Raw genomic sequence first — 11,317 nt, 5'->3', positions numbered from 1 at the left:
AATAGTGGGGGACGATGTCTGAGTTTCAACTTTACCAGCTCATTAGCATCGAAGAGAACCGGTTTTGCGATTCAGTTCAGAGGAAACCGACCAAGAACAGAATATCACTGAGACCTCTAAAACCCATGCCGTTTGAATGGAGTGGATCGATATGAACATCGGCAAGTAGATGCAAAGGCAGCTTGCTGAAGAAAGCAGATCAAGGTGACAGTGAACGATAGCAGAGGATGGTTTCGATCCATCGACCTCTGGGTTATGGGCCCAGCACGCTCCCGCTGCGCCACTCTGCTGCCGCTTGGAGACGCTCGTTGCGCAGAACACTTCAGGTTTTTGTCTGGCACGCGGCAGGCACCTTCGAGCCTGATGTCAAAGACCTCCACTGCTGTCGTGTGATATGCTGTTTCGCAGACGTATGGAGGCTGTGTAAATATAAACTTTTTTCTAAATTCCCACATTCTGTCGGTCGAACTGTGATTTCACACTGAATCACAACATGTGTCACAGCGCAGACGGAGGCTCTGCGGCCCACCTTCGCTCTGCTGGTTCTACGCTTAAGTAAACGTGTGACTCTAGTCGTTTCATTTCATTCTCTCGCCTTCTCAGCGGAAATCTGCACATCTGAACGTGACCACCGAATTCCCTTTTGGGTCCATTGAATCTTCCTCTTTGTCAATGTCAGACAGGGACTTACTGACCCTCACCACTCCCTGTACGAAAACGTTCTTCCTAATGTCACTTTTACTTCTTTTGCTCGTGACTCTAAAATTCTGCCGAATCGTTATGGATCCTTTCAGGCGTGGGAGCATTTTCACAACATTATTTCCTGTTTCTAGGTCCCTCATGACTTGGAAAAGTTCGGTTCTCCGAGGAGAGCTGTCCCAATTTTCCAATCTACCTTGATTGCTGACATTCCTCAAACACCGCACCACTCACGTCAACCTGTTGAGCACTATGGTAAAAACAATGACTGCAGATGCTGGAAACCAGATTCTGGATTAGTGGTGCTGGAAGAGCACAGCAGTTCAGGCAGCATCCAAGTAGCTTGTTGAACACGATCTCCAACCATTTCATTTCTCTGTTTTCTGCCTCATTCGTACTCCAGGCAGCCCACGCTGGTTTCACGAAGGTGCTTTTTGAGAAAGTCAATCAGGCAGTTTTGCACAAGTCAAGTTAAAAAAAAACACGGGCTCGTCCGGGATTTGAACCCGGGACCTCTCGCAAATCAGCGCAGGAACAGACCCTAAGCGAGAATCATACGCCTAGACCAACGAGCCAGAAAGCACGCACGCAGGTAATGCCCCAGACCTCTTGAGCGACCTGAGACATGCTCAGTATGAAATACATTTGAGCAAGCGGCAAAGACTTTCCCGAACAGCTGCTTCTCATCCAGTCTCCCTGCTGCTATTTCATTCCACCGCATTCTCTGCTCACAGTGTCGTTTCCCCAACGTAGCATGAAGCATAAACTGGGTGACTGCTTCGCAGAACATCCCGCTTCTGCCCGCAGAAACTAAAGGCCCTGACCTTGCGGTTGCCTGCCACTTTAACACATCACCCTGTTCCCTGGCCAACATCCCTGTCTCAGGCTTGCAGCAGTGTTCTAGCTCCAGATGAAGGAACAACATCTCATTTTCCACTTGGAGCCCTTCCAGCCCTCCGGTCTTCAATATCGAGTTCTATAACTATAGGGCCTGAACCCCCCCATGTCCTTGACCCCTACCACACGAAAGACTCCTGTTTATCACCTCGTCTGCTATGACACACGACGTATTGTTAGCCACTAACAGTCTCCATTAACAGTTATTCGCCCTCTCACGAGGATCGTTATTCACTCCTACGTCCTGCCTATTGTTCTTTCTCTGAGCTGGCAGCAAACACAGCAATGAACATTGGAGACTCTGAGCCAGCTGAAACTTGCTCAGTGTGAAGTACATTCCACATTGCTGCAAGAATTGCAAGCAGCAAAGCCTTTCCAGAACATCTGCTTGTCATTCTGTCCCCGGGGGGCTGATGTTTGTCTCTTCCCCAGGAACAGGAGTATCTCCACTGGCGGATAATTAAACCATTTTATTTCTACTTGCACGTTGTTCTGGGGGGAGGGGGGGTGGGGGAATGTAGGTTTGGGGGAGGGTAAGAGTCCATTCGCTCTTCTGCTCTCTCTCCCTCTTTGTCTCTCTCTCTCTCTCTGAAACTCTTGGGGTGAGAGGTGTCAGTTACATTAATGCGGGGAACATGAACAACTTTGATTGTGAACTTTCTCCAAAGGTCTGTTATCGGAGAGACAGAAAGATGCTGTGCTGGCAGGACAGAGAGAAATGAACACCGAGGACTCTTCGCCCAGGTAAATTCACATTGTTGTGCAGCCTGCTTGGTGTTCAGAAATCGTCTTCACGCAGCAATCTTACGGAAAGTCTATTGCAAAGTGGGCATCGCTTTCTTTGCTGCGACCGCGCAGCAGTTAACATCTGAGCCCCAAGTGTCCCAGATGAAGAGAATCCGCGTGAAACCTTCACTCACTGAGAGTCATCCCCACGGCCCTGAGCTGAGGGACTGCAGGCAGTCCAACACGGAAGGGACGGTTAAAAATGAACCATTTTTGCTCCCTGAGCAACACGTAGCATCATTGTCGCGCAGACAGAAGCCATTCAGCCCATGGATTCCACGGCGACTGTCTGTCACTTGTCTCTCTCTGAGGTTATTCACAATCGGTGGTATCCGTCCTAATAGTGGGGGACGATGTCTGAGTTTCAACTTTACCAGCTCATTAGCATCGAAGAGAACCGGTTTTGCGATTCAGTTCAGAGGAAACCGACCAAGAACAGAATATCACTGAGACCTCTAAAACCCATGCCGTTTGAATGGAGTGGATCGATATGAACATCGGCAAGTAGATGCAAAGGCAGCTTGCTGAAGAAAGCAGATCAAGGTGACAGTGAACGATAGCAGAGGATGGTTTCGATCCATCGACCTCTGGGTTATGGGCCCAGCACGCTCCCGCTGCGCCACTCTGCTGCCGCTTGGAGACGCTCGTTGCGCAGAACACTTCAGGTTTTTGTCTGGCACGCGGCAGGCACCTTCGAGCCTGATGTCAAAGACCTCCACTGCTGTCGTGTGATATGCTGTTTCGCAGACGTATGGAGGCTGTGTAAATATAAACTTTTTTCTAAATTCCCACATTCTGTCGGTCGAACTGTGATTTCACACTGAATCACAACATGTGTCACAGCGCAGACGGAGGCTCTGCGGCCCACCTTCGCTCTGCTGGTTCTACGCTTAAGTAAACGTGTGACTCTAGTCGTTTCATTTCATTCTCTCGCCTTCTCAGCGGAAATCTGCACATCTGAACGTGACCACCGAATTCCCTTTTGGGTCCATTGAATCTTCCTCTTTGTCAATGTCAGACAGGGACTTACTGACCCTCACCACTCCCTGTACGAAAACGTTCTTCCTAATGTCACTTTTACTTCTTTTCCTCGTGACTCTAAAATTCTGCCGAATCGTTATGGATCCTTTCAGGCGTGGGAGCATTTTCACAACATTATTTCCTGTTTCTAGGTCCCTCATGACTTGGAAAAGTTCGGTTCTCCGAGGAGAGCTGTCCCAATTTTCCAATCTACCTTGATTGCTGACATTCCTCAAACACCGCACCACTCACGTCAACCTGTTGAGCACTATGGTAAAAACAATGACTGCAGATGCTGGAAACCAGATTCTGGATTAGTGGTGCTGGAAGAGCACAGCAGTTCAGGCAGCATCCAAGTAGCTTGTTGAACACGATCTCCAACCATTTCATTTCTCTGTTTTCTGCCTCATTCGTACTCCAGGCAGCCCACGCTGGTTTCACGAAGGTGCTTTTTGAGAAAGTCAATCAGGCAGTTTTGCACAAGTCAAGTTAAAAAAAAACACGGGCTCGTCCGGGATTTGAACCCGGGACCTCTCGCAAATCAGCGCAGGAACAGACCCTAAGCGAGAATCATACGCCTAGACCAACGAGCCAGAAAGCACGCACGCAGGTAATGCCCCAGACCTCTTGAGCGACCTGAGACATGCTCAGTATGAAATACATTTGAGCAAGCGGCAAAGACTTTCCCGAACAGCTGCTTCTCATCCAGTCTCCCTGCTGCTATTTCATTCCACCGCATTCTCTGCTCACAGTGTCGTTTCCCCAACGTAGCATGAAGCATAAACTGGGTGACTGCTTCGCAGAACATCCCGCTTCTGCCCGCAGAAACTAAAGGCCCTGACCTTGCGGTTGCCTGCCACTTTAACACATCACCCTGTTCCCTGGCCAACATCCCTGTCTCAGGCTTGCAGCAGTGTTCTAGCTCCAGATGAAGGAACAACATCTCATTTTCCACTTGGAGCCCTTCCAGCCCTCCGGTCTTCAATATCGAGTTCTATAACTATAGGGCCTGAACCCCCCCATGTCCTTGACCCCTACCACACGAAAGACTCCTGTTTATCACCTCGTCTGCTATGACACACGACGTATTGTTAGCCACTAACAGTCTCCATTAACAGTTATTCGCCCTCTCACGAGGATCGTTATTCACTCCTACGTCCTGCCTATTGTTCTTTCTCTGAGCTGGCGGCAAACACAGCAATGAACATTGGAGACTCTGAGCCAGCTGAAACTTGCTCAGTGTGAAGTACATTCCACATTGCTGCAAGGATTGCAAGCAGCAAAGCCTTTCCAGAACATCTGCTTGTCATTCTGTCCCCGGGGGGCTGATGTTTGTCTCTTCCCCAGGAACAGGAGTATCTCCACTGGCGGATAATTAAACCATTTTATTTCTACTTGCACGTTGTTCTGGGGGGAGGGGGGGTGGGGGAATGTAGGTTTGGGGGAGGGTAAGAGTCCATTCGCTCTTCTGCTCTCTCTCCCTCTTTGTCTCTCTCTCTCTCTCTGAAACTCTTGGGGTGAGAGGTGTCAGTTACATTAATGCGGGGAACATGAACAACTTTGATTGTGAACTTTCTCCAAAGGTCTGTTATCGGAGAGACAGAAAGATGCTGTGCTGGCAGGACAGAGAGAAATGAACACCGAGGACTCTTCGCCCAGGTAAATTCACATTGTTGTGCAGCCTGCTTGGTGTTCAGAAATCGTCTTCACGCAGCAATCTTACGGAAAGTCTATTGCAAAGTGGGCATCGCTTTCTTTGCTGCGACCGCGCAGCAGTTAACATCTGAGCCCCAAGTGTCCCAGATGAAGAGAATCCGCGTGAAACCTTCACTCACTGAGAGTCATCCCCACGGCCCTGAGCTGAGGGACTGCAGGCAGTCCAACACGGAAGGGACGGTTAAAAATGAACCATTTTTGCTCCCTGAGCAACACGTAGCATCATTGTCGCGCAGACAGAAGCCATTCAGCCCATGGATTCCACGGCGACTGTCTGTCACTTGTCTCTCTCTGAGGTTATTCACAATCGGTGGTATCCGTCCTAATAGTGGGGGACGATGTCTGAGTTTCAACTTTACCAGCTCATTAGCATCGAAGAGAACCGGTTTTGCGATTCAGTTCAGAGGAAACCGACCAAGAACAGAATATCACTGAGACCTCTAAAACCCATGCCGTTTGAATGGAGTGGATCGATATGAACATCGGCAAGTAGATGCAAAGGCAGCTTGCTGAAGAAAGCAGATCAAGGTGACAGTGAACGATAGCAGAGGATGGTTTCGATCCATCGACCTCTGGGTTATGGGCCCAGCACGCTCCCGCTGCGCCACTCTGCTGCCGCTTGGAGACGCTCGTTGCGCAGAACACTTCAGGTTTTTGTCTGGCACGCGGCAGGCACCTTCGAGCCTGATGTCAAAGACCTCCACTGCTGTCGTGTGATATGCTGTTTCGCAGACGTATGGAGGCTGTGTAAATATAAACTTTTTTCTAAATTCCCACATTCTGTCGGTCGAACTGTGATTTCACACTGAATCACAACATGTGTCACAGCGCAGACGGAGGCTCTGCGGCCCACCTTCGCTCTGCTGGTTCTACGCTTAAGTAAACGTGTGACTCTAGTCGTTTCATTTCATTCTCTCGCCTTCTCAGCGGAAATCTGCACATCTGAACGTGACCACCGAATTCCCTTTTGGGTCCATTGAATCTTCCTCTTTGTCAATGTCAGACAGGGACTTACTGACCCTCACCACTCCCTGTACGAAAACGTTCTTCCTAATGTCACTTTTACTTCTTTTGCTCGTGACTCTAAAATTCTGCCGAATCGTTATGGATCCTTTCAGGCGTGGGAGCATTTTCACAACATTATTTCCTGTTTCTAGGTCCCTCATGACTTGGAAAAGTTCGGTTCTCCGAGGAGAGCTGTCCCAATTTTCCAATCTACCTTGATTGCTGACATTCCTCAAACACCGCACCACTCACGTCAACCTGTTGAGCACTATGGTAAAAACAATGACTGCAGATGCTGGAAACCAGATTCTGGATTAGTGGTGCTGGAAGAGCACAGCAGTTCAGGCAGCATCCAAGTAGCTTGTTGAACACGATCTCCAACCATTTCATTTCTCTGTTTTCTGCCTCATTCGTACTCCAGGCAGCCCACGCTGGTTTCACGAAGGTGCTTTTTGAGAAAGTCAATCAGGCAGTTTTGCACAAGTCAAGTTAAAAAAAAAACACGGGCTCGTCCGGGATTTGAACCCGGGACCTCTCGCAAATCAGCGCAGGAACAGACCCTAAGCGAGAATCATACGCCTAGACCAACGAGCCAGAAAGCACGCACGCAGGTAATGCCCCAGACCTCTTGAGCGACCTGAGACATGCTCAGTATGAAATACATTTGAGCAAGCGGCAAAGACTTTCCCGAACAGCTGCTTCTCATCCAGTCTCCCTGCTGCTATTTCATTCCACCGCATTCTCTGCTCACAGTGTCGTTTCCCCAACGTAGCATGAAGCATAAACTGGGTGACTGCTTCGCAGAACATCCCGCTTCTGCCCGCAGAAACTAAAGGCCCTGACCTTGCGGTTGCCTGCCACTTTAACACATCACCCTGTTCCCTGGCCAACATCCCTGTCTCAGGCTTGCAGCAGTGTTCTAGCTCCAGATGAAGGAACAACATCTCATTTTCCACTTGGAGCCCTTCCAGCCCTCCGGTCTTCAATATCGAGTTCTATAACTATAGGGCCTGAACCCCCCCATGTCCTTGACCCCTACCACACGAAAGACTCCTGTTTATCACCTCGTCTGCTATGACACACGACGTATTGTTAGCCACTAACAGTCTCCATTAACAGTTATTCGCCCTCTCACGAGGATCGTTATTCACTCCTACGTCCTGCCTATTGTTCTTTCTCTGAGCTGGCAGCAAACACAGCAATGAACATTGGAGACTCTGAGCCAGCTGAAACTTGCTCAGTGTGAAGTACATTCCACATTGCTGCAAGAATTGCAAGCAGCAAAGCCTTTCCAGAACATCTGCTTGTCATTCTGTCCCCGGGGGGCTGATGTTTGTCTCTTCCCCAGGAACAGGAGTATCTCCACTGGCGGATAATTAAACCATTTTATTTCTACTTGCACGTTGTTCTGGGGGGAGGGGGGGTGGGGGAATGTAGGTTTGGGGGAGGGTAAGAGTCCATTCGCTCTTCTGCTCTCTCTCCCTCTTTGTCTCTCTCTCTCTCTCTGAAACTCTTGGGGTGAGAGGTGTCAGTTACATTAATGCGGGGAACATGAACAACTTTGATTGTGAACTTTCTCCAAAGGTCTGTTATCGGAGAGACAGAAAGATGCTGTGCTGGCAGGACAGAGAGAAATGAACACCGAGGACTCTTCGCCCAGGTAAATTCACATTGTTGTGCAGCCTGCTTGGTGTTCAGAAATCGTCTTCACGCAGCAATCTTACGGAAAGTCTATTGCAAAGTGGGCATCGCTTTCTTTGCTGCGACCGCGCAGCAGTTAACATCTGAGCCCCAAGTGTCCCAGATGAAGAAAATCCGCGTGAAACCTTCACTCACTGAGAGTCATCCCCACGGCCCTGAGCTGAGGGACTGCAGGCAGTCCAACACGGAAGGGACGGTTAAAAATGAACCATTTTTGCTCCCTGAGCAACACGTAGCATCATTGTCGCGCAGACAGAAGCCATTCAGCCCATGGATTCCACGGCGACTGTCTGTCACTTGTCTCTCTCTGAGGTTATTCACAATCGGTGGTATCCGTCCTAATAGTGGGGGACGATGTCTGAGTTTCAACTTTACCAGCTCATTAGCATCGAAGAGAACCGGTTTTGCGATTCAGTTCAGAGGAAACCGACCAAGAACAGAATATCACTGAGACCTCTAAAACCCATGCCGTTTGAACGGAGTGGATCGATATGAACATCGGCAAGTAGATGCAAAGGCAGCTTGCTGAAGAAAGCAGATCAAGGTGACAGTGAACGATAGCAGAGGATGGTTTCGATCCATCGACCTCTGGGTTACGGGCCCAGCACGCTCCCGCTGCGCCACTCTGCTGCCGCTTGGAGACGCTCGTTGCGCAGAACACTTCAGGTTTTTGTCTGGCACGCGGCAGGCACCTTCGAGGCTGATGTCAAAGACCTCCACTGCTGTCGTGTGATATGCTGTTTCGTAGACGTATGGAGGCTGTGTAAATATAAACTTTTTTCTAAATTCCCACATTCTGTCGGTCGAACTGTGATTTCACACTGAATCACAACATGTGTCACAGCGCAGACGGAGGCTCTGCGGCCCACCTTCGCTCTGCTGGTTCTACGCTTAAGTAAACGTGTGACTCTAGTCGTTTCATTTCATTCTCTCGCCTTCTCGGCGGAAATCTGCACATCTGAACGTGACCACCGAATTCCCTTTTGGGTCCATTGAATCTTCCTCTTTGTCAATGTCAGACAGGGACATACTGACCCTCACCACTCCCTGTACGAAAACGTTCTTCCTAATGTCACTTTTACTTCTTTTGCTCGTGACTCTAAAATTCTGCCGAATCGTTATGGATCCTTTCAGGCGTGGGAGCATTTTCACAACATTATTTCCTGTTTCCAGGTCCCTCATGACTTGGAAAAGTTCGGTTCTCCGAGGAGAGCTGTCCCAATTTTCCAATCTACCTTGATTGCTGACATTCCTCAAACACCGCACCACTCACGTCAACCTGTTGAGCACTATGGTAAAAACAATGACTGCAGATGCTGGAAACCAGATTCTGGATTAGTGGTGCTGGAAGAGCACAGCAGTTCAGGCAGCATCCAAGTAGCTTGTTGAACACGATCTCCAACCATTTCATTTCTCTGTTTTCTGCCTCATTCGTACTCCAGGCAGCCCACGCTGGTTTCACGAAGGTGCTTTTTGAGAAAGTCAATCAGGCAGTTTTGCACAAGTCAAGTTAAAAAAAAACACGGGCTCGTCCGGGATTTGAACCCGGGACCTCTCGCAAATCAGCGCAGGAACAGACCCTAAGCGAGAATCATACGCCTAGACCAACGAGCCAGAAAGCACGCACGCAGGTAATGCCCCAGACCTCTTGAGCGACCTGAGACATGCTCAGTATGAAATACATTTGAGCAAGCGGCAAAGACTTTCCCGAACAGCTGCTTCTCATCCAGTCTCCCTGCTGCTATTTCATTCCACCGCATTCTCTGCTCACAGTGTCGTTTCCCCAACGTAGCATGAAGCATAAACTGGGTGACTGCTTCGCAGAACATCCCGCTTCTGCCCGCAGAAACTAAAGGCCCTGACCTTGCGGTTGCCTGCCACTTTAACACATCACCCTGTTCCCTGGCCAACATCCCTGTCTCAGGCTTGCAGCAGTGTTCTAGCTCCAGATGAAGGAACAACATCTCATTTTCCACTTGGAGCCCTTCCAGCCCTCCGGTCTTCAATATCGAGTTCTATAACTATAGGGCCTGAACCCCCCCATGTCCTTGACCCCTACCACACGAAAGACTCCTGTTTATCACCTCGTCTGCTATGACACACGACGTATTGTTAGCCACTAACAGTCTCCATTAACAGTTATTCGCCCTCTCACGAGGATCGTTATTCACTCCTACGTCCTGCCTATTGTTCTTTCTCTGAGCTGGCGGCAAACACAGCAATGAACATTGGAGACTCTGAGCCAGCTGAAACTTGCTCAGTGTGAAGTACATTCCACATTGCTGCAAGAATTGCAAGCAGCAAAGCCTTTCCAGAACATCTGCTTGTCATTCTGTCCCCGGGGGGCTGATGTTTGTCTCTTCCCCAGGAACAGGAGTATCTCCACTGGCGGATAATTAAACCATTTTATTTCTACTTGCACGTTGTTCTGGGGGGAGGGGGGGTGGGGGAATGTAGGTTTGGGGGAGGGTAAGAGTCCATTCGCTCTTCTGCTCTCTCTCCCTCTTTGTCTCTCTCTCTCTCTCTCTGAAACTCTTGGGGTGAGAGGTGTCAGTTACATTAATGCGGGGAACATGAACAACTTTGATTGTGAACTTTCTCCAAAGGTCTGTTATCGGAGAGACAGAAAGATGCTGTGCTGGCAGGACAGAGAGAAATGAACACCGAGGACTCTTCGCCCAGGTAAATTCACATTGTTGTGCAGCCTGCTTGGTGTTCAGAAATCGTCTTCACGCAGCAATCTTACGGAAAGTCTATTGCAAAGTGGGCATCGCTTTCTTTGCTGCGACCGCGCAGCAGTTAACATCTGAGCCCCAAGTGTCCCAGATGAAGAGAATCCGCGTGAAACCTTCACTCACTGAGAGTCATCCCCACGGCCCTGAGCTGAGGGACTGCAGGCAGTCCAACACGGAAGGGACGGTTAAAAATGAACCATTTTTGCTCCCTGAGCAACACGTAGCATCATTGTCGCGCAGACAGAAGCCATTCAGCCCATGGATTCCACGGCGACTGTCTGTCACTTGTCTCTCTCTGAGGTTATTCACAATCGGTGGTATCCGTCCTAATAGTGGGGGACGATGTCTGAGTTTCAACTTTACCAGCTCATTAGCATCGAAGAGAACCGGTTTTGCGATTCAGTTCAGAGGAAACCGACCAAGAACAGAATATCACTGAGACCTCTAAAACCCATGCCGTTTGAATGGAGTGGATCGATATGAACATCGGCAAGTAGATGCAAAGGCAGCTTGCTGAAGAAAGCAGATCAAGGTGACAGTGAACGATAGCAGAGGATGGTTTCGATCCATCGACCTCTGGGTTATGGGCCCAGCACGCTCCCGCTGCGCCACTCTGCTGCCGCTTGGAGACGCTCGTTGCGCAGAACACTTCAGGTTTTTGTCTGGCACGCGGCAGGCACCTTCGAGCCTGATGTCAAAGACCTCCACTGCTGTCGTGTGATATGCTGTTTCGCAGACGTATGGAGGCTGTGTAAATA

General features: G+C 49.5%; 1 non-coding gene across 1 annotated transcript; it reads right to left on the bottom strand.

Moving 5' to 3' along the window:
- Positions 1–8,382: 8,382 nt before the first annotated feature.
- On the bottom strand, positions 8,383–8,454 carry trnat-cgu (transfer RNA threonine (anticodon CGU)). The gene has a single exon. It is a non-coding gene; the product is annotated as a tRNA-Thr (tRNA).
- Between the last annotated feature and the right edge of the window lie 2,863 nt (positions 8,455–11,317).

Source organism: Chiloscyllium punctatum, chromosome 36, assembly GCF_047496795.1.
Source record: "Chiloscyllium punctatum isolate Juve2018m chromosome 36, sChiPun1.3, whole genome shotgun sequence".
In the NCBI taxonomy this organism is placed as follows: Eukaryota; Metazoa; Chordata; class Chondrichthyes; order Orectolobiformes; family Hemiscylliidae; genus Chiloscyllium; species Chiloscyllium punctatum.
This window is presented reverse-complemented; position numbering and strand designations above follow the sequence as displayed.